Below are 24,230 nucleotides of genomic sequence, written 5' to 3'. Positions count from 1 at the left end.
TAACTCTGTATTGTCTGTATTGTGCTTGTGATATGTTGTAAAATGTTCTATGTCTGTTAATGTTTCCCTCCTTTTATCCTTAAAATAAAAAAAAATAAAAAAAAAAGAAAGAATGCATGTTGCTTTACAAGGGCTTTAGATGTCTCCTTTCTCTGATTTTTGATTATTAAAGTCTAAACATGATATTATCTTGTCCTTGAGTTGCAATTTATTTTGATTAGAGATTGATTCTTTCTTTAGTAAATATTTATAACCTTGAAATATATACATGGCCAGCTACAAATACATGATTTTTTGACAATAGGCATTACAATTGTTTTCACCATAAGCTTTCAGTAAAACATAAACTGCATGATTTCCATAGACATATTTGCATCTTTCTAACCATAGTAGAGTGTTTTACATACCTCCATGTAATAGTGATTATAGAGAACTATTGTCTTAAATAATAAAATTCTTACTTCTGCTAAATATTTAAGATGTCTAATTCGTTGAAAAACAAATGGTTTTTAACATGAACTATGTTATCAAAGTTTATATATTATTTTCTTTTTTAAAATTATAATTTTAGTATATGAATTTTTCTTAGAACATTCCTGTTTTTCTTCTCTTCACCAATTACAGCATGCCATTTAAAAAACAAGATTTCCATAAAGTGGACCTTTCTTGATGCATAAATAAAATAGCTTGGAAACAACAGTGACATTTCCTACAACAGCCACCAGTCCTAATTTTTTTTTTTTTTTTTTTTTTTTTTTTTTTTTTTTTTTTTGCTTAGCTTTGTAGCAACATCCAGGGAATAATTGCAATGCACAAAAACAAAAAAGAAGCCACACTGTGTAACCATGTGTCTATAGAAGAATTCATAGCATTCAAGTGGACCACAGTCTAATCCTTTTAAATGTGCCTTCAAAAACACAACACATCATCATTTTGTGGTTCTGGGTTACCTTTGCATTAAAATGTGTCACCAAGACACATTTTAAACAAGACACATGACAAATTTGATTGTGAATTTAGAGGCTGAAGTTGAGAGATTATTCTGAAGACTCTGAATGGGCTTCTTAAAACACACATACATACACACACACACACACACACAGCCCAGGCAACATGAAGATATTTTCAAAGAACTATCAACAAATATTATCAACAAACAATTTTCAATGATAGGAAAGAATACCAAGATCCTGAAAACCCATGTCTTCCTAACACAAAAAACAAATGTCAAGAATTTGTCAGGAATAACAAGTATTATTTCTATGAATCATTACGGAGAAAACTTCCATTCTTTGCAGCATGACATATTTTTAAATGTTTCCTCATAGTTGTTCCTTTTTATAATGTTTTCAAGAATGCTATCAATTTTGAGTCTTCACATACTGTTTATTTTTCCACAGTAGCATTTTTTAAAGTAATGCACATGGAAAAAATGGAACTCTTGATCCTAGGTTGACTGACATATGTGGTGCATGACTGCTCTTTTTTCTCTCTTCTCACTAATCAGAACTGATTATCAGTCATTGCCTGAGACATTCACAGCCAATCTATTGAACCAATCTTGATAGATTTTCTTTATACTCTGTAACCCATGCATTCTTTAAAAAAGACAGAAACTGTTAAAAAATAGTGACAAATATGTTTTTAATTAATGCAATATATTTAAAAATCTTGTTATAAAAATGTTTCTCAGGCTGGGATATTTATAATTTTCAAAGTATGGATTACAGTGGCAGAAAATATTCTGAAGCCACAAGCTTTAAATGAGGGATGGATACAAAAGCTATCTACACAATCAATGCCATTTCTATCAAAATTCCTATAGTATTTCTTATAGAAATAGGAAAAGTAATTCTAAAATTTATAGTTGAAATATTCAAGAAAAATTAGTGATTTCAAAATATATTACTATAATAATTAAAGTAGTATGGTACTGGCACAAAGACAGACATATGAACTAATGGAACAGAATAGGGATTGCAAAAATAAATCCACACATATATGACCAACTTATCTCAACAAAGGTACATGTAATATACAATGGGGAAGATATACTCTCTTCAATAAATTATGTTGGGCAAATTGGATATCCACCCACAAAAGAATAAAATTGAATGCTTATCATACACTATACACAAAAAAGTAATTAATTAATGAATTAAACATGAAACTGCAAAACTTTTAGAATACATATAAAGAAAGCTTCTTATCAGTAGTTTTAACAATGATTTCATGGCTGTGACCCCAAAAACATAAGCAACAGAAGCAAAAATGGACGAGTGAAACTATACCAAATTAAAAACCTTCTACACTACAAAGGAAAAAAGAAACAAATGAAACAATATCTTGTAGAATCCTATAAAATTTTTTCAACCATCTAACAAAATGTTAATTTGCAATATAGTTAAGGAACTCCTATAAGTCAACAGGAAAGAAACTAATTGCCCAATTTAAAAATGAGCTGAAGGCTTGATCTCATGATGCAGGCCTAAAAGCCCAGTACTCTGGGAGTCTGAGGCAGGAAGATTGAGCAGCTCAGGATCTTAAAGATATCCTATCTCAAAACAAAACAGGGCAGAGAATGTAGCTTAATGCAAAGATATTAGCTTCAGAAGCACTTCTGAGAAGATAGCAGAGTGGTGAACTATAGAGAAATAGCTTCTCTAAGATTAGATTCCAGACACTGGCAACATGAGAAAAAGAAGAAAGAGGAAAATGGGTCCCAGGACCCAGCAAGGATCTCAAGTGAAAATTAAAGTCCATGGGGAGAGTGAAGAGAGAGACCACAATGCAGAAGAAGGAAATAGCAGTGGTACTTTCTCCCTAAGCCCTGACTCTGTGTAGGAGAAGCAGCTAGAACCTGTAGACACATGGTGACAATTGGAGACTCCAGAGGCCTGCAGGGAGAAATGCATCAGTGGAACAGAGCAGTGGATGCAGTGAACTGCAGTGGCTGGTGAGTTATTTGTGTTCATACATTCCCCAGAAGAGGATGATTGGCTGGTAGTCATCCTGAAGAGGGGCCAGCTGAGCTCAGAACTCAGAGGAGCTTCAGGCTGACTCTATTTAGTGGCTCCCAGTGTCAGGGTAAGGTAGAACTAAATTCAAGTCAGCAGGAGGTCAAAGAGCAGAGTTCAAGTAAGCTGAGTTCAAGAAGGCAGGAGGAACACGGAGTGTTTCAGACTGAATAAACTGGGTTCTGAAATCAGCCAGAAACCTGAACCTCAGTGGAACTAAAGATGTAGGTTTGCTAGAATTATCCACTACCCCACCATAAATCTATTGCTGACTTGCTGGGATTAATCAACACAAATCTATTTGCCCACTCTGCTACCAGTGACAGTAGAGACATGCCCTGAGGTGGACATTTTTTTCTTCTTTTCTTCTTTTCTTCTTTTCTTGCTTTTTATTTTTGTTTTCTATTGTTTTGTTTTTTCTTGGTTGCTTGTTCCTGTTTTTGTAAGAGTGTGAACATTGATTCTAGGTTTTTTGTTGTTGTTTGGTTTTGTTCTTGTTTTTATTTCTTCCTTCTCTCTTTCCCCCTGTCTTCTTTACCAGTTTCCCAAAATTTGTGTAATCTTCCTGTGTCCTCCAGTCTTGCTTCAAATCTCTTCCCCTTCTATTTCTTTATTTTTCACATTAACCTCATTTAAATTTTCTCACCTAAGGGTAAAATTGCCATATGGAGGTCATATTTACTGTACACAATTTTCTGGTTTGTTTCAGATTTTGCTATATGACCACAGATCCAGTTCATATGGTTAAAGCTGGCAAATTAACCGTTACCACAGTTGTAATTCTCTAAGCTGTTTTTGATGCTACTGTTATTGCTCATTGTACTACTTTAGCAAAGGTGACATAATTGTTCTAATCATTTGTTCTTCCTGGTATGCCAAGAATGAGATTGCCTGAGAGTCATAAACAGTACTATAGGCCAGTGCAAAAGAATCAGGGGCTGGGCTAACCAGGTAGCAACTTCTCACTCCAATAAATTGAAGAGGTAGGATCTTGCAACAGACGCAAAATCCAAAAGCCAGCTACACCTGGAAGACACCTCTGAGAAGCAATCATTTCCTAAAGGTTCTAAATACTAGCAATAAAGTTATTTGTCATAAGCAATTTATTAGCATCAACTCAGGAATTAAACTAAAATTACATATATAAAATGCAGGAACCCGGAAAAATGCAGGGGTAGCTATTCTATTTGCAGGCAAAGTGGATTTCAACCCTTGACAGATTAAAAGAGAAAAAGAAAGTCACAACATCCTTGTAAAGGGAACAATCCAAGAGAAAAACATAATAATCACAAATACATATGTACTAAATACCAGCACACCCAACTATATAAAACAAATCTTAACAGGCATGAAAAATCAAATAAGCACTAATACAACTGTAATGGGGGACCTCAATACCCCACTGTCATAAATAGACAGATCCACTAGACAAAAAATCAACAAAGAAATATCAAAATTGAACCAAACTTTTGAACAAATGAACTTAGTAGGTGTCTACAGAGTGTTGAACCCCAGAACATAAGAATACAAATTCTTCTCAGCTGTACATGGGACATTCTCCAAAATAGACCACATATTAGCTTATAGAATATGCTTAAGTAAAACACAATTATCCCATGCAAATATCCCATGCATATTATCATACCATAGTGCAATGAAATTAAAAATCAATGGAAAAAGAAACCACAAAAATGTCATGGACACATGGAAATAAAATAATACCCTCCTGAATAACTGTTGAGTCACAGTTGAAATTAAAGAAGAAATCAAATCATTTCTACAATTGTATGATAATTCCAATATAAAATACCAGAACTGATGGGAAGCAATGAAAATGCTCCTATGAGGGAAATTTATAGTAGTAAATTCCTATATGAGAAAAATAGAGAAAGCTCAAATAAACCACCTTACACTGAACCCCATGTTTCTAGACAAAGAACAAGTAAAGCCCAAAACTCATACAAAGGAGGAAATTATAAGAGCCAGAGCAGAAATTAATGCAATGGAGGCTAAGAAAACAATACAAAGAATCAATGAATCAAAGAGCTGGTTCTTTCATTGTTAATTTCCTACCACCTTGTTTGAAATTCTGTATTGTTTTTATTGTTTTTAATGTTATTTTGTTTATGTGTTTGTATTTGTAAACTTGTTTTTGTTCTCTTCTGTTAAAAAAATGAAAGGAAAAAAACAAAGACTTGGTTCCTTGAAAGAACAAATAAAATTGACAAACACACAGTCAACCTTTCAAAAAAAACAACAAAAGATTCAAACCCAAGCAATCAGGAATGGAAAGGGTGGAATCAACAGATCCTACAGAAATTCAGAAGATGATCAACTCCTATGTTGAGAAACTATATTTTAGTAAGAAGAAAAGCACAGAGGAAATTCACATATTCCTAGATACATATGAATTATCAAAGCTGAATCAATATTAATATATAAAAATTCTAAATAAACCAATATCAATCAGTGAAATTGAAGACATAATTAAAAACTTAGTAACAAAGGAAAGCCCAGGTCCTGATGGATTCACAGCTGAATTCTCCAAGAAATTTAGAGAGGACCTAATGCCACTACTTCTCAAATTCTTTGATGAAATGGAGAGGGAAGCAGTATTCCCAAATTCATTTCTAGAAGCAACCATTACCCTGCTACCAAAACTAGGCAAGGATCCAGCCAAAAAAGAGAACTACAGAGCAATCTTCCTGGTGATCATAGACACAAAATTCCTCAGTAAGATACTGGCAAACAGAATGCAGCAGACCATGAAACACATTATCATCATGACCAAGCAGGATTCATCCCAGGGATACAGGGATGGTTCATCATACACAAATCAATAAATGTAATACACCGTATTAACACAGCAGAGGAAAATAAACATATGATCATTTGAATGGACTCAGAAAAAGCATGTGACAAAGTCCAACACCTATTCATGATAAAAAGAAAACCCTACAGAAAATTGAAATAGATTGTCTTTCTTTCAATCTGATAAAACCATTTATGACAAACCAACAGCCAACATCATACTAAATGGAAAAGAACCTGAAAGCTTTGACTCTAAATCAACAACAAGACAAGTATGTACACTACCATCACTCTCATTCGATATATTTCTGGAAACATTAGCCAGACCAACCAGATGAGAATAAATAAATAAATAAATAAATAAGGATAGGAAAGGAAGAAGTTAAATTATCATAATTTGTGGATTACATGATACTCTAAATAGAAGACACCAAAAACTCCACCAAAAGACGTCTAGATTTAATTACCAAATTTAGCAGTATACCTGGATACAAAGTCAACACTCAAAAATCAATAGCTTCCTATACATAAAATAACAAGCTCACTGAGAGAGAAATTAGGGAAACAACACCTTTCACAATAATATTCCAAAAAATGAAATATTTAGGAATCAATCTAACAAAAGAAATAAAAGATTTTTGCATGGAAAATTATAATATGTGGGAAAAAGAGATTAAAGAAAATCAGGAAATGGAAAGATATCCCTTGTTCTTGGGTAGGAAGAACCAAGATAGTGAAAATGACAATACTTCCAAAATTGTTATACAGATTTAATGCAATTCCAATCAAATTTCCAACAGTGTATCTCACAGAATCAGAGAAAACATTCCTAAAATTCATTTGGAACCGGGAAAGACCTAGAATAACAAAAGCAATTCTGGGCAACAAAGGCAATGCAGGGGGCATCACAATCGCTGACTTGAAATTATACTACAAACTACTATGATTAAAAATGGCCTGGCATTGTCAAGAAAACAGACCTAAGTATCAGGGAAACACATAAGAAGATGCAGAAACAACTCCAAGCACACTCAGCCACCTTGACAAAGGAGCCAAGCACCTTCACTGGAAGAAAGATAGCCTCTTTAATAAATGATGCTGGAAAAACTGGCTTTCCACATGCCAAAGATTAAAATTAGACCCACTTCCTTCATCATGCACTAAACTAAAACTGAAATGAACCAAAGATGTAAATATTAAAACTGAAACACTTAATCTGTTAGGAGGTAGAATAGGTAGAACTCTTGAAGATATTGGTGTAGGCAAAAACTTTATGAACAAAATCCCAACTGCACAGGAACTATAACAAAGAATCAACAACTGGAATCTCATCTTATTAAAAAGCTTTTGCACAGCAAAGATAACCACCAACAGAGTGAAGAGACAATGCACAGGGTAGAAAATTTTTGCCAGCTGTTCCTCAGACAAAGGACTAATATCTAGAACTTATAAAGAACTCAAAAATCCTGGCTGCAATCCCCAATACCACAAAAAGAAAAAGAAAATGGCCTAAGAAAATGGACCAGGAAGGACATAAAATTTGTCACCAAGCATATGAAAACATGCTTGACATAACTAACTAGCAAGGAAGTAGAAATTAAAACTAAACTGGTACATTACTTCATACCTATTAGGATGGCTGTGGCCAAAACAGCAAGAAACAACACATGCTGTCTGGGATGTGGAAAAACTGGGTCCCTTGTACTGTATAGGTGAAAAAGCAAAAAGGTGCAACCACTCTAGGGAAGAATACACAGGTAACTCAAAAAATTAATACTGTAACCACCATGTGGCCCACAAAATGTCTCTTCTGAATGTTTACCCAAAAGAATTGAAATCAGTATTTCAAACAGATTTTTTGTTTGTTTGTTTTCCAGTACCGGGAATTGAACTCATGACCTTGCACTTGCCAGGCAGGCACTGTGCCGCTGAGCTAAATCCCCAGCCCCTTCAAACAGATTTTAACACTCCCATGTTTGCTTCAGCACTATGAACAACAGCCACAAAATGGAAATACCTTAAAAGTCCACTGAAGGATGAAAGGATAAAGGAAGTGTGCTATCTACTTATAATGAAATACTGTTCAGCCTTTCAGAAGCAGTATATCCTGAAACATGCTACAACATAGAGGAACATTGAACAATTATGCTAAGTCTCACAGAAGGACAAATATCACATGATTCCATTTATATAAAGTATCTAAAACAGTCCCACTCTTAGAGGCAAAAAATAAAGTCATAGTTTTCAGCAGCTGGTGGGAGAAGAAAACAGCTGCTGCTAATCAACATGTTATAGTATGACCCCAGTTTCATCATGACTCAAAAATTCAGCTATAAAAAATGAGTAAGACCTGCAGATCTTATCTATAACATCGTGCCAATAAATAACAATACTGCACTGTACACTTTAAAATCTCTTAAAACAGTAAATCTCATCTTTAATGTTCTTATCACAACATTAAAAAATGAAAAGCCAACAGTGTAGCTTAGTGAGAGAGTCCATGCTGCACATGCGTGACTCCCTGGGTTCCATCCTTAGCAAGAAGAAGAATAACAGGAAAATGGAGAAGGCAGGGAAGGAGCAGGGGAGAGGAGGAGAAAGTAGAAGAGCCAATATAGTGAAAATGGCCATACTTCCAAAATTGTTATACAGATTTAATACAATTCCAATCAAATTTCCAACATTGTTTCTCACAGAATTATAGAAAACATTCCTAGAATTCATCTGGAACCAAAAGAGACCTAGAATAGCAAAAGCAATTCTGGGCAGCAAAGGCAATGCAGGAGGCATCACAATGCTTCACTTGAAATCACTACAAACCACTGTGATAAAAAATGGCATGGTATTGTCAAGAAAGGAGAGGATGAGGATGAGGGGGAGGAGGAGGGAGGGCAGATGTGTCTTGGTTAATTATATTTCTTGGTTAAAAAAACTTTCGAAGTTTAAAGTTATTTTCCTTTAGCTTAGAAATCTCAGATGTTAGTATATAGATAGTCCCTTAAAAACATAACACAGAAGTTCATACAATAAAATGAGAAAAGTTTTTTACCATGTCTCAGTCCTGCTCCCCTCCCCATAAGGAAACACCGCTGAGCGGGTGACACACAACACTAAAGAGCACTGTTTATGTATTTTCATGTCAGCATTAACCTCAACACATGTATATGATGAAACCGGGGTCATAGTATAAATAGATACATAACCACAGATGTTATCCTTAATGTGTCAGAGAATTTCTATAACTAGACCCATATGTATTACTTCATATTTTACCTATTATATTTTAGTTTGACTATATTATAATTTATTTAATAATTTCCCTAAAAGGCATTTTTATTTTTTCCTGTTTCATTCTTATGAAGAATGATACATAAAGCATCCATCTACATATATCTTTTTGGGTACAGAGTATATCTGTAGTAGGAAAACTTAATACTGGAATTTATTGCCATAGCTACTATCAAATTGTCTTCCAAAACTGCTAGCCTAACATACACACCCATCTACAGCTTTAGGAGACAGCACATTTCCCTTTGCCCTCACCCACAAAGAATTTGTCAGTGCACTTGATTTTGGGCTAACTTGTGGCTTAAAAATAATGGTTCTCTGATTATCGCTTCTTAACAGTAATAACAAAAAAGAAAAGGCCAGGCATGGTGGCACATGCCTATAATCCCAACACTCAGGAGGCTGAGGCAGGAGGATCCTTGCAAGTTCGAGACCAGCCTGGGCTACAAAGTGAGCTCAAGGCCAGCCTGAACTGCATAGTGAGACCCTGTCTCAAAAAAACAAAAAAGAAAGAAAAAAAAAAGAAAAGTAAATTATTGCACAGTATTAAAATATTAATTCAGAAAGTCCAAAATCCTGAGTTTTTCTTCAGAAGTTCCTGAGAGAAAACTGAAAACAGAGGGGCAAATTCAGAAATCACTGAAGATATTTTCCTAAACTAGACTATCATCTAGGCTAAGAAGATCCACTGAAAATTCAGCATAGTGTAATATAGTAAGAATGATCTACATAAAAGTCCAGGATCATAAAAATTGGTAACAGTACAGTTAAAAATAGTATCCTTAGGGCTAAGGGTGTAGGTCTGTGGTAGAGCACTGCCCTGGCACGTGCAAAGCCCCAGGTTCCATCCCTAGCAGGGTGGGAGATGATGGATCCTAAGAGCTTCCAGAAAGGAGAAAAGCCATATACAAAAAACCACAAGAAAACCCACAGAACAAAACAACAGTAATCAGAGTGGCATTAAACTTCTCAACACCAACACTAGATGCAAAGTCGAGTAGAACAAAGCTTATAAGAAAAAGGAAAAAAGAGTTTTAATCTAGAATTCTATAACCAAACTATCAAACAATACCAGAATAAAATATTGTCAGACATTCAAAGTTACACAAGATGTACCTCATACGCACTACAGCAGCAGAGGAAAGTAAAGCTAGGAAAGAGAAAGCATGAGGTGAGGAGTAAGGGACACTGCTGTGAAAGACCTGTACTGGGATCTTTCCATCTTTCTCCCATGCTGCTAGGGAACGAGAACCACCTGGATCAAACAGTAGTCAGTCTAAACCAGAGGACAAAGTCTAGAGAACAGGGAGGACAGTTGAGAGGTCAGAGAGTGAAATTACTAGTGAGTTTAGACCTATCCTAACGGATTTAGAAAAAATCATGGTGCAACAAATTTGACCACTTGGAAAAAGCAGTGAAGAGGAACACAAGAAAGTTAGCAAATAGGGGCCAGGGATGTAGCTCAGTGGCATAAGCACTTGCCTGGCAAGCCTGAGGTCATGAGTTTGATCCCCAGTACCAAAAAAAAAAAAAAAAGTTAGCAAATGAAGTACAGTGGTAGACAACATTGAAAACAAATGAGGTGAAAATGAATGAAAATTTGCAAGAAAAAAGTAAATCATAGTCAATAATCATTTGAAAAAATATTCAAAATCTTTAGTCATCATGGAAATGATATCAAAACTACACTGCGAATCATCTCACCCTAGTCAGAATACATAAAATAAATGCTGACAAGGATATAGTGAAAAAAAACCACTGATACACTGTTGGTGGGGATGTAGATTAGTTCAGCCACTATGGAAATCAAGACAGAAGCTCTCAAAAAAACTAAAAATAGGTCTACCATATGACTCAGCTACATCTCTCCTTACTATATACAGTACCTGAAGAAATCAAAGTCAACATATTATTGAGTTACCTGCATCTGCATGATTACTAAGCACAATTCACAATAGCCAAGTTATGGAACTAGCTTAGGTGCCATCAACAGATTAATGAATACAGAAAACATTGTATATATATGCTGTACAGTACTATGCAGCCACATATAAGAAGGAAATCATGGCACTTTCAGGAAAACAGGTGGAAATGGAGATCATCATGATAAGAGAAATATGGCAAACTCACAACGATTAAATGTCCCATGTTTTCTTTCTTATGTGAAATCCAGGCAGGGTGAAGAGATAGCATGAAAGTACAAGGAAGATTGTTAAAGAAGAATGTGGTCAGAGGAAAAGGGGAGATGAAAGAGGAAGGCTAATGAGGGAGATTAGATATACTCAAAGCATGTTACATGTGTTGTGAAGGTGTCACAATTAAATCCATTATTCTGTATAACAATATGCATAAGTAAAAATGGATCCACAAAGACCATAATAAAGTATTATTGACTTAACTAAAAATTAGATTCACTGAAAAATTAAAAAGTGTAAATTAAAAGAAGCAGAGAAGAGAAAAAATGACTGAAAGGAGAGGAAATGTCTCATCTATCTTAACAGAAAATCCATCAACAGTGTCCATAAGTGAGACTCAAGAGATAAAAGTATATCAAAATGATTAGACAAATCACTGAAAGTGATTGATTCTCTCCGAGAGACAGAGAAACAAAGGAATGGGGAGAGGTGGTATTAAGAGACTGCTATACTTACAGCTCTTTTTTTTTTGTATTGGGAATCAAATTCAGACCTTACTCTTGCCAAGCAGGCACTTGTGCAGCTGAGCAATATCCTCAGCACTTACACCTCTTTTCACACTATTTGATTTGTTTAAACTACATAAATATATTAATAGAATTTAAATGTATATTGTTTTTGTTGCTCTTCATATTTCTGAGACAAAATACCTCACACTCACAAGTTAAAGGAGGAAAGGTTTATTTTAGTTCACAGTTTATAGAAGTTTCAGTCCATAGTCAGCTGTCCTCAAGGCAAGGGAGCATAGCAGACAAGCACAGCAGAAGAGAAACAGTCCATAATGTGGTAGGCAGAAGGCAGCAAGCAGCAGCTGCCTTCCATCTTTCCTTTTATATTCTGCTGGTGCTATAAGCTTATTGACTGGTGCCTCCTATATCCAGGATGGGGCTTCCATTATTCACACTTAAAACTGTGCTAAATCAATGTAGTTGTCACACACCCCTCATCCATATTTACACATGCTAAATCCAGCCACCTCCAAAAAGGTCCATCTATAAGTGCATAAGGCTGTGGGAGGACATCTAGATATGAGCATAATATACTGTATATTAAATTTCTGTACTTGGAAATAATTTGTATTGTATGTGTTTTAACAAAAGGAAGGGTAAGCATTCTTAAAAGTCCTATATTTTCTCCTGTGCTTTAGATTATAAAAGCAAAACAGATTATAAAAGCAGAGTCCCTGATAATTATTCTGTATACATAATGTCTATTGCCTTCACCCTAACTGCTCATTCCTCAATCCTCAGAATTAAATTATGTCCCTTTCCTTTCTCTGATCCCCCAAAGATAGACCATTTCTAAGTTGCTTTGATTCTTCCTAAAAGTCACCTCTTGGATCCATCCTTTGTCATTATCTTTACTGCTACTGCCTTAATTTAAGTACCTGTCTTTTATTTCAGTGTCTACATTAGTGTCTAGACCATATTTGGTGGTCTCCTAGTGGTCTTCATAAAAATCTGCATTATGCAGCTTTCCTATTGTTAGAGAAAGACACTTGACACCTACAATTTAAAGAAGACCCTTGTTTCGTGGTTTCAGAGAGTTCAATCCATGATTGACTGGCTCTAACTCATACCCAGTCACACCAAGTACCCACCCAATCACACCCAGAAGTGTGCCTTACTAATCCCCTAGATGTCTCCCAAGCTGATCCAGTTGACAATTCAGTGTAATGTCATAAAGTCTCATTAAATATTTGTATCTCCTGGTCTCTTTTATTAATTATTGATAAAAATATTTTTTAAATCCTATGATTTCTTCACATATATGGATTGCAGAACTGTCTAAATATCAATCCAACCTCACCTGCCAACAATGTCTCCCTTTTGTTTCACATGCCAGCATTTTCCAGAAAACCCCCAGACCCTCTCATATTTTTAGGTCTTTAATTGCACATTCTCTTCTTTTTTTTTTTCCCCAGTACCGGGAATAGAACTCACGACCTTGCGCTTGCCAGACAGGCGCTGTGCAGCTGAGCTAAATCCCCTGCCCCGCACATTCTCTTCTTGTCTTAGAAGCAAACTTTTACCTTCTTGGCAAAGGGGAGTATTCCTCCACCATTCATGGATGCTCCATCCCAAACTACAGCTTACAGGCCCCCATTAGAGTTTTTAACGGATTGTGGGAGATCTGTTTGTGTTCTTGTGTGTCTCCCTTAATAGACCGTAGGAGAAAATAACAATGACCATAGATTTTCCTCTTTGTCTTTCCAGTAGCCTTACACTCCAGTGCATAGAGAACTGACCGTTGAAAGTGGTCAGATAAACACAGGTAAAAAGACCCTTCACACTGAACAACATTATAAACCATGAAGTAGAACCACAAAATTAAGAAGAGGGAAGAGCAGAATTAAAATAAAAAGTAACAGCATCCTCAGAATCTAATAAGATAGTAGTTATAGAAGTAATAATAACAATAATTTCTCGGATATTAATCACCACCTAGACACTCTTCTGATCATTTTATGTATTTAATCCTTTTTTTTTTTTTTTTTTGGTACTGGGAATCAAACTCACAACCTCACACTTTCCCAGTAGGTGCTGTGCCGCTGAGCTATATCCCTGGCCCTATGTATTTAAACTTCACAACTAAACCTCATAAAAGATACTATTTTTATCTCACAGATGAAAAATTGAGGGATAGTTAAATCAGTCATGGTAACACAGCTACAGGAATCTCAATGCACTTTATATGTGACATAATACACTGAATTCTTGAGTTATAGGATAATTACCCCCTCGCATTTAGTCAACTACCACATTCATATTCAAATCTTTGGAGCTATACCCCAGAGTACTCCTAAAAGATTCTAAAGCTACTACTGCACTGAAGCCTCCTTTTTTCTTTGTTTTTATAAAACATGTAGATTCCAGGGTGGGGGTATAGCTCAGTGACAGAGTACATGCTTATTAGGTATGAGACCATTAGCACCCTAATTAATTAATTAATTAATTAAAAATAAAACATGGGGACCAGGGTGGTGGCACATGCCTGTAATTCCAGCCCTTGAGAGGCTGAGGCAGGAGGATTGTCATAAGTTGACTATGTAGTTGAATTACATAGTGAGACCCTGTCTCAAAAAAATAAAAAAATTTAAAAATTAAAAATAAAATATATAATATTCAAAAGATAATTAATTTAATTCATAATTCTTAAAGTTCTCCTGATAGCAACACAAATAAAGTTGATCCTTTCCTTTAAAACTCTAAATTATGGTTATGCACACCTGTCATCCCAGCACTTGGGAGGCTGAGGCAGGAGGATCACCATGAGTTCGAGGCCAGCCTGGGCTATATAGTGATCTCAAGGCCAGCCTGTACTACATAGTGAAACTCTGTCTCAAAAGCAAAAACAACAACCAAAAAACCCTCAAAACTGAACAGATCAAAGGGAACAAGATGGAAAATCAGAGTTTGGTCAGACCTATAGAAAACAAAAAGCCCTAAAACAAGTGTTCATCCTATGTATTATGTCAATAATTCCTAATTCTACATGCCTCCAGACTCTATGCCCTCAAAGAGAGTTCAATATATTCAGAATAATGAAAAACTCAAACACTGTGCCTCTACTTGCTTATGTTGTATCTAGCTGACCTATCTGGTTTCAAACCAAAGAACTGTGAACTTATAAAGGAATACATTTTAGTTTAATTTTTTTGAGATAGGCTCTAGCTATGTAGTTTAGGCTGGCCTTGAACTCACTATGTAGCCCAGGCTGGCCTTGAACTCAGGGCTATCCTCCTGCCTCAGCCTCCTGAGTGCTGGGATTACAGGCATGTGCAGCCACACCTGGCTCTTAGTTTAATTAATAAATAGTTTGCTTGGCTTTAGTTAGGTATGTCATTACTTATGCCCTAATTAGTATAGTACCTATGTAAGTAATACATGTCAATGGCCTCAAGCATTTTCTCTGCATTATGTATTTTTTTCTATATAAATAAACTGGCTTCATTTTTATTTTTTCAATTAACACATAGTATACATACTTAAGAGATACAGTGTGATAATTTGCTACTTATATACGATGTATAATGCTCAAATAAGGGTAATCAGCAGTTTCTTCTCTTTGAACCATCATTTCTTTTGAGTTGGGAAAATTTGAAATTGTGTCTTCTAGTTTTTTATAAAACATGTAATAAATTATAGTCATCCTACTGTGCTGTAGAACACAATCCTTCTATGTGAAGGTATTTTGGAAACCCTACCCAACCTCTTTCTGTCCCCTCATCCTGCCTAGTCTCAAGTGAATGCTATTTTACTCTCTATTTCTATGCAATCAACTTTTTTAGCACATCTGAAAACATGTCATTATTTATAAATCCACAAAGAAAGTGTTAAGCAACAAAGCTTACCATTGTCAAAAACTCTCACATTTATACCAACTTAAAGACTCCTATTCCTTGGAAAAAAATCAATGGAAGTTATTCACATATGTTAAAGAATCATCTCAAAAAACTACTTTTTCTATAAATAAATACATTTTGTATAAGTAAGCCAAATGTACATAATGTAACTTAGCTATACTTGGCATCCTAAAAACACTTGGGAGAGCATTCACTAAATCATTCACTAAATGTTATAATATTCTGTCACTGTATCATAATATTTTATATGCAAAATATGCCCTTCTTAAAGTGGGCCTAAAAACAGTCATTTCTGAGACATTTATTTAGAATATAAATGTGTTAATGAACTACAGGGTAAAACACTTGAATACTAAGGTTTTTCACTCAGTTCCAGAAATTTACCAAAAGACAAACTTTTCATTTCGGGTATTCAAAGTTATTAGTATCTAAATATTAAAGAGTTCTCAAAAAAATTTTGCAAATCTCCATTCGTGATACTTACCCTTTTTTTTAACTAAGACATTGTCTGTGGTATGCAAGGAAAGCAAACAAGATTGGCCAAGAGAAAGAAAGATGGCCTTAGTCAAACTGGGGGACCACTTTTAAACTTTATGATTTCACAATTTACAAAAAACACACATTTATCTAAGTAAATAACAAATTTTAACCATCTCAAAGTGAGTTTAAGTCAAGTGAGGTGGTGTATCCCTATAAGTCTAGCTACTCAGGAGACAGAGGAAGGATAATCACAAGCTCAAGGCCAGCCTGGGCAACTTAGCAAGAAAGTGTCTCAAAATAAAATTTTTAAGGAGGGCTGAAGATGTATCTGAGAAATGGAGCACTTGCCTACAATGCACAAAGTTCTCTGTGAATCTGTAGTTCTTCAAATAATAATAATAATAATAATAACAAAAGTCTATTTCACAAAGTATACATATTATGAATATTATATACATCATAGTGAATAATATGTTCTTATACCTAAAGAAAATTTGAGTATGGTGCAACAATGCCATAAATTTGAAAGGACTACACAACTCTCTTCAAATGATCCCAATGCATATCTCTCACTTTCCTTAATACCATCTCTCAGCCCCAGTAGGACTTCCCTGATGTTTACAAAAGATAGAAGATAATGCTATCCTGATCAAAATACCATTAGCATACCTCACAGATCTAGAGAAAATATTCCTGAAATTCATCTGGAACCAGAAGAGACCTAGAACAGCAAAGGCAATCCTGGGCAACAAAGCAGGAGGCATCACAATCTCTGACTTGAAATTATACTACAAAGCTACTGGGATACAATCAGCATGGTACTGGGGAAAAAAATAGACCTTAGGATCAATGGAACAGATTAGAAGGTGCAAACACACTCAGCCACCGTATCCTCAACAAAGGGGCCAAACATGTTCACTGGAAGAAAGATAGCCTCTTTCATAAATGGTGCCAGAAAAACTGACTTTCCACATTCTGAAGACTAAAACTAGACCTGTCTATTACCACACACTAAACTAAAGTCAAAATGGATCAAAGATCTAAATATTAAAACAAAAACACTGCCTCTGCTGAAATAGAAAGTAGGTAAAAATCTTGAAGTCATAGGAGCAGGCAGAGAGTTCATGAACAAAAACCAAACTGCATGGGAAATACTTCAAAGAATCAACATCTGGGATCTTATCTTACTGAAAAGTTTTTGCACATCAAAATAAATCACCAGCAGAGTAAAAAGAAAACCCACGAATTGGGAAAAATTTTAGCCAACTGTCCCTCAGACAAAAGACTTGCATCTAGAACTTCTAAAGAATTTTTTAAAAATCAGGCCCCCAAAATTCAAAGACCCAATAAAAAATTGGGCATCTGAGATGAGCAGACACTTTTCAGATGAAGAAGTAGAAATGACACATAAATGTATGAAAAAATGTTCAACATTATTGGTCATTTGAAAAACGCAAACTAAAACAACACTGAGATTTCATCTTACCTGGAAGGAATGGTCATTATCAACAAATCAACCAATAACACATACTGGTGGGGCTTTGGGGAAAAAGGAACCCTTCTCCACTGTTGGGGGAGTGTAGACTGGTAAAACAACTGTTGAGATCAGTGTGGAGAGTCCTCAGAAAACTAGGATTAGAGGTCCTATTTGACCCAGCTATTTCCCTTCTGGGTATTTTTCCAGAAGACATGAAGACATCTTACCCGAGCACCCATGTGCACCCATGTTTATAGCTGCACAAGTTGTCATAACTAAATCTTGGAAACAACCCAAATACCCATCAACTGAGGGATGGATAGAAAAGATGTGATATTTTTATATAATGGAGTATTAGTCAGCTTTAAAGAAAGATAAACTTGAGGCTTTTATAGGTAAATGGATGCAAGTCAAGACGATACTCATAAGTGAAATAAATCAGACCTGCATTTGTAAACATCCTATTGTCAGGGGCTGGGGATTTAGCTCAGCGGTAAAAGCACCTGCCTGGCAAGCGCAAGGTCATGAGTTCGGTTCCCGGTACTGGAGAAAAACCAAAAAAAATAAAAAATAAAATTCCTATTGTCTCCCTAGTGTAAGAAACTAAAAGAGTAAATAAAATCCAAAAGGTGCAATAGATATTGTGAAAGGGAAAGAAGCAGCTCAAAAAGAAAGAACAAGGGATGGGGAAAGGAGAAAAGAAAGAAAGAAGGGAAAACATATATATAATATATATATACATATATATCTACACACAAGATAGCTAAAATGATTTTACTACTAATTTCTATTGGTTTATTGAAAGGAATAGTTAATGCTTAATTGTTTGATCAGTTTTGCAAGCCTATATCTGGTAAGCTGAACAACTACTTTTTAAGATAACAATATACAATATAACAATCATTGTTAATTTCCTATCATTTTGTTTTGAAATTCTGTATCATTTTTATTGTTTTTATTCTTTTAAAATAAAAAAGATGAAAAAGAACAACAAACAGGAGAATAAGAAAGAATAATTGTTATATTGTGATCAAAATCCTGTTGAAAATAATTTAGAGAGTAAACTCAGTAAGAGGTTTAATATGCAAATTGAAGTTAGGACTGAGATTCCGCATTGAAACCATAAAAAGATGAAAAATAGAAAGAAATTATTAATTTTTTAAAGGTCTAAATACCATTAGCAAAAAATTCTTGGTTACTGAATAAATAAGGATAATAAAATGCTCTGCAAATAAATACTGTAGAACCTAGGAATAAGCTCTCAGTACAGAATAATACAAAATTCAATATTCCTTTAAATGGTTAGAAGAATTTAAAATGTTTCACATAACCCAACTGTAAAACTGAAAAGAAAAAGCAGCCCTTTCTTTATTCACATTGGTATTTTTAACTGTCCAATAGTTACTGCAGGTATGTTTCTTGTTAGGATAGTTCATCATTAGTCTTATAAGAAAAAGTCCTTGAGAGTAGCTCTGATTACTTTAATTAATTTTTTGCAAAAATAAGATCATTATTCCCACTAACTCATTAACACACTAACAAAAGCAAAGCAGTTTAACAAGTACAAATGTTTGTTTAAAGCATAGTCTACCTGTTATAATCTCTTCTCTATCATTTTTAAAGCAAAAGTGATTAAATTAAATCTCCAGGCTGAGTTTTCTAAAATTAAAACAAATTGCAATCATTTACAAAGTGAAAAAATTCTATGGAAATCTTACAATATCCTCTCTATTTAATAGGACTCTCTAGTAATTATTGGATTCGACAATACATTTTTAAGACTGATTATTTTAACAAATAATAATAATAAATACACTGGGGACCTCCTTAAGCAGAGCAAGAGGGTACCAGGCAAACACTTTGTCAGCTTGGACTGAAATTGTGTGGGAAGTTTTTGTATAAAACACATCTATTAGGAATTTAAAGATAGTACATGTAGTACCAATTGGATTTAATTGACCACAAGCTATAGTGTACTGGCTGTACTCAATGACAAGTCCCTAAAAATGTAGACAAATGTTAGAACTTTTTGCTTTCTTGCTTTCAAACAGCACAGTAAATCTACCAGAGTTCGGCTATCAGTGGGCACTACATAACTAAAGAGGAAATATCTGTGTATGCTCCCAAGATGATTCCTCAGCATTAATAGCTTAAATGATATGTACAGGAAATATCAACTCAAATAAAGACAGACCACAAGTCAGTGCTATCATGTAATTGTACACGGGATCCCATCCAGAAGTCATTATACACAGCCTTCTGTAGTGGGCACGCCCAGAAGCCTGCATGTGTTGGCTTCTCAGCAGCCTGACAGCAGGCAGTTTCCAACTGCCTGGAGAATGGAGAGTTCATGCTAATGAAATTCTCCTTCTGTATCTCTCTACCTGACATCACACTCCTTTTAAACCATAGAAAGACCGAGATCCTCATGGGCCTTTAGTTCTCTTACATTTCTTTTTTTACATTTAATGCTTTAAAACCCATTTATATTTATGTGACATTGGAAGGAATCTTTTCCTTTGCTTGTCTTCTAGAGCAAGAGGCTTCTTATAAAGTGTCTGCTTCATTCCATTTGTTCTTTTTCCTCTCAAACTGAGCCATATCTCAGAGGGACTAAACAGGAAAAATAGTAATAAAGAACAAATGAGAAGATTTCTTACTTCTTTTACAGACTTGATGGTACACTTTATCCCATCAGCTCCACTGTGAGGAGAATAGTTTCATGTGAGAAATATTTTATTAAAAGAAACCGTCTCCAGCCTGGAGGATGATGCGTACCTGTGATCCCACTGCTTGGGAGGCTGAGATGGGAGGATTGCAACTTTGAGGACAACCTGGGCAATTTAGTGACAACCTGTTTTTAAATTTAAAAATAGTAAAAATATGCAGAGAAAGAAGAGAGGGAGAGAAGGAAAGAAGGAAAAAGGAAGGGAAGAAAAGAAGCAGAAAAGAATAAAGTCCTCTTATTACACTGACCAAGCTAAGGGTATCCTACTGTAGAGTATATGGTCAGTAGTAGATCTGACTCTAAGAAGGCTATGAAATTAAGAACAGTCTAGTTTCAGGATGACTTCACTTTAAATTCACTCTGGCCTTTATTTGAATGTGTCATATCTAATACTAACCAGATATAAAGTTCTTCACATTCTAAGTTAAACTATTGGGTTTTTCTTCCTTTTCCTCCTCATCTGAAAGTTTTCCCAATAAAGAATGTGCAATTTCTTCTTACATTTTGAGAAGAGAAACAACATAGTTTTTATTCCACAAACAACATCATGGCAAATGATTTTTTTATACTTGATTTTTTTGTACTTGAATTTTCCTCTATGCTTATTTCCTTCTCCTTACCTCAAGGTTATTGCTACCTTGAACCAATCTGAACAGTTCATCTCCGACCTTGGTATTTACCTTCTTCAAATAATCATACATGTTTTCTTGCCTCTCCTCCCTCCTCTGCTGCTCCTAATGTCCTGAGTAAGCAATGCATAATTTGTTCTTTTAATCTTTCCTCATAATCAGTTGCTCCCACTCCTTAAGCATTTCTGTTGTATTTCTCTGAAATCCAGCCAATTTGTCAACATCCCTCTGGTACTGGGAAGCTGAGGGCCACATGCAAGATTCCGATACTGCCTTGCCCCTGCCTTACACAGAAAAGAATGGTCACTTTCCCTCTTCTGATGCACACTAAAGCATGCAACTTTAAAAGCATATAAGATTTTTTGTGATAATTTTACATAGAATAGTCCTGCTTAATCGTTACTATTCTAGCTTTTACTCCAAGAAATAAGATTTTGGGAATATTTCTTTTGCACTCATACTTCAAATGTGTTATGCTGAGACACAAATTGGGTATATTTGTTCTCATCTTTGTCAGCTGAGAAGTCCCTTAGTTTCTCCATATATGTTTGACCTCCTTTTACGGCACTGTTTTTCTCCAGCCTTGCCAAGTTCTCTACTCAGTACCATTCTAGAGTGTAATTAATACGATCTTTACTCATTATAAGTTATTAACAATAAGGTCAAATAAACCTTATAACAGAACCTTATAACTGAATCACTCCACACAAGCCAGTTTATTGCTGAATATCACTTTGTCTTATTTATGGTCTTTCAACCAATTTTTAGCACATATGACAGTACCCGTGTTAATCTGAATAAGATTTCAAATAAGATTTTATGAAACTGTATCACCAGTTTCATGTTCTTTTCAGTCATCAGTTTTGTAATTTGATCAAAGGATTGTTAAGTTTGACTGCTGTGGTTCAGTCTTCAATTTTAGAAGTTACTGTTATTATCTAGAAGAAAAAAATGATTAGGTTATTCATAGTACTGGAAGATTGATTTCTCTAAGTGAAAGCCATAGGAACACAGACTTTTAAAAATAATAAGCATTCATTGTATATGTTTAATAATATGCCTAGTTTCCATATTTATGGTCCTGTTTCACTGAGTTATCATCAAAATTTATGAATATGTCTACATAATGCAAGTATTTGTATTCAAGTTATAGAAAAGAAAAAATGCTTATTTACAGTTCCCTGTTTATAGTACCTTCCCTTTCCTATCATACACTGCTACTTGCAATCTAATGAATGATGCATTTCTCCCCCATACCAACTTTCCTATAATCATCAAATTCCATAACTATTTTACATTATGTTACACTGGAATGTTATTCTGAATACATGTTAAGGAAAATTAACTCAAGGAAAGACAAGTACTTGATTTTCTTTTTCTTGCTTTTCAGTTAAGTACAGACAAGAAATGTAATGAATGAATCAACAGTACACATTTTGATGGAAGCAATGTTGAGCATACAAAACACTGCACATTCAAGAAAAGCCTTGCATTTTTCCTAATTCATAACATTGAAAATGAGATTCACAATCTTGTTAGTGTCAGGCTATAATCATTCACATTGCTCTACAAATCAAAGTATTTTTAAAAGAAAAGCACTGCACTTTCAGTGTTAAAGTTTTTTATTGTTTTGAGCTTTATGAATGAAACTTTGCCCAGGAAGATCCTCAAAGAGATGTGAAAGGCATAGAAAGGCTTCATTAGTTAAGAAAGAAACCCAGGAGGGTATGCCTAGACGGTGCATGGGAGTTGGTCTCTTGATGCCATTGAATTGCAGAAAGCAACATTAAATACTTCTGTTTACTGAAAGTAAACTTATGGTATTCTGCTCAAACCCTGAACCACAATTGCTGTGTGTGTCATGGAGGTGACAAGTGTGTCTTCAGGGATAGGGTACAATGGAAAGAGCACATAAAACTTCCGCTCCAGAGGAAAAGCTACCATGACACATTAGACAGAGAAAGTTGCCCCTGTGTCCTCCCACCTGGAGGTATAGTACTGTCCTGGCATGCGACAACAACTGGGAACTAAAAACAGCAGAAATATCTGGGACAAAAAAATGTCAAAGCCTTAGAGTCAGTTATAGTCTTAAAGAGAACGGCATCCAAAGGAAAGCCATATATTACAATATGGACTTCAAAGTAGGAAAAGATGGCTAACAGCATATTAATTGTAAATTATAAAACTTTCAGCCAAACCTATCATTAGACAAGTTTGAGTAGACAGTCTGTAGCAGCTGGATGTCTTGAACACAAGGTAAAACGCAGTAACAAAAACTTTTCAATTAAAGGTGTCCCCTTTTCCAGCACTCAAAAATACAAGTGCTAGTTCTTTTAATAGCTTGGTACTCATAAATTTGAAAAATGGCTTGTCAAAGATTAGTTTTTGAAGTCATTTACTGAGTTCAACCTGGAAAACCACTGTAGAAGGAGAAGACCACAGTATTAAACACATCTTATTCAGTGAATGCCACTGAATTGTATGATTCTACATATATTTAGCTGTATGTTTTCTAACAATACACTTACCTCAAAGCCATGTGGATTTCTCAGTTCAGTAGGCAATTCCCCACTAGGGATCCTTTTATCCCTTCCAAAAATAAATGAATAGAGGACAACTTTAAATGCTGCTCCAACTGATTTCAAAACCTCTATTCATTACACCAGATTCTGGTGCACAAATTCCTTGGCTTCTGAGAGTATAATCATTCCATAGAATAGCTTTTTTTTTTTTTTCTTATTTGCTAATCCAGGATCATAACAAGTTTGAGATATTTGAACATGTATCAAATACATTTTATTACTTATTATTTCTTTAAAAACTGAAATCTCTCTCTCCTTTATAAAGTCCTCTTTTCATACTTACATCATGAAAAGCAATAGTAACCTAATGTTACTATGAAAACCTAATTTTCATAATAGCAAACAAATTAGTCTTCCAATAAGCAAACTTGGACACCCCAAATATAAACACAAATATCTGTATTTTAGTAACAAAACATGCACTATTGGAGAAAAATTTAAGACAGACAGAGCAGTACACCATACATAAAATGTCAAACATGTCAAAACACTCATGAATACCGACATCTCCCACCACACCATGACCAATTTTAAAGGTTATTTAGGGCTAACACATCTGCAAGTGCAGATTTTACAGCAGTAGACTTTCTTTTTCTCAGATGTATGAAAAATAAGTCATTGATGGGTCAAATGTTTGAATATTGCTTCCACACATAT

Source organism: Chinchilla lanigera, unplaced genomic scaffold (genome assembly GCF_000276665.1).
Source record: "Chinchilla lanigera isolate Chin_1 unplaced genomic scaffold, ChiLan1.0 scaffold00048, whole genome shotgun sequence".
Taxonomy (NCBI): domain Eukaryota; kingdom Metazoa; phylum Chordata; class Mammalia; order Rodentia; family Chinchillidae; genus Chinchilla; species Chinchilla lanigera.
The sequence above is the reverse complement of the archived record's forward strand: the minus strand, read 5'-3'. Positions refer to the sequence as shown.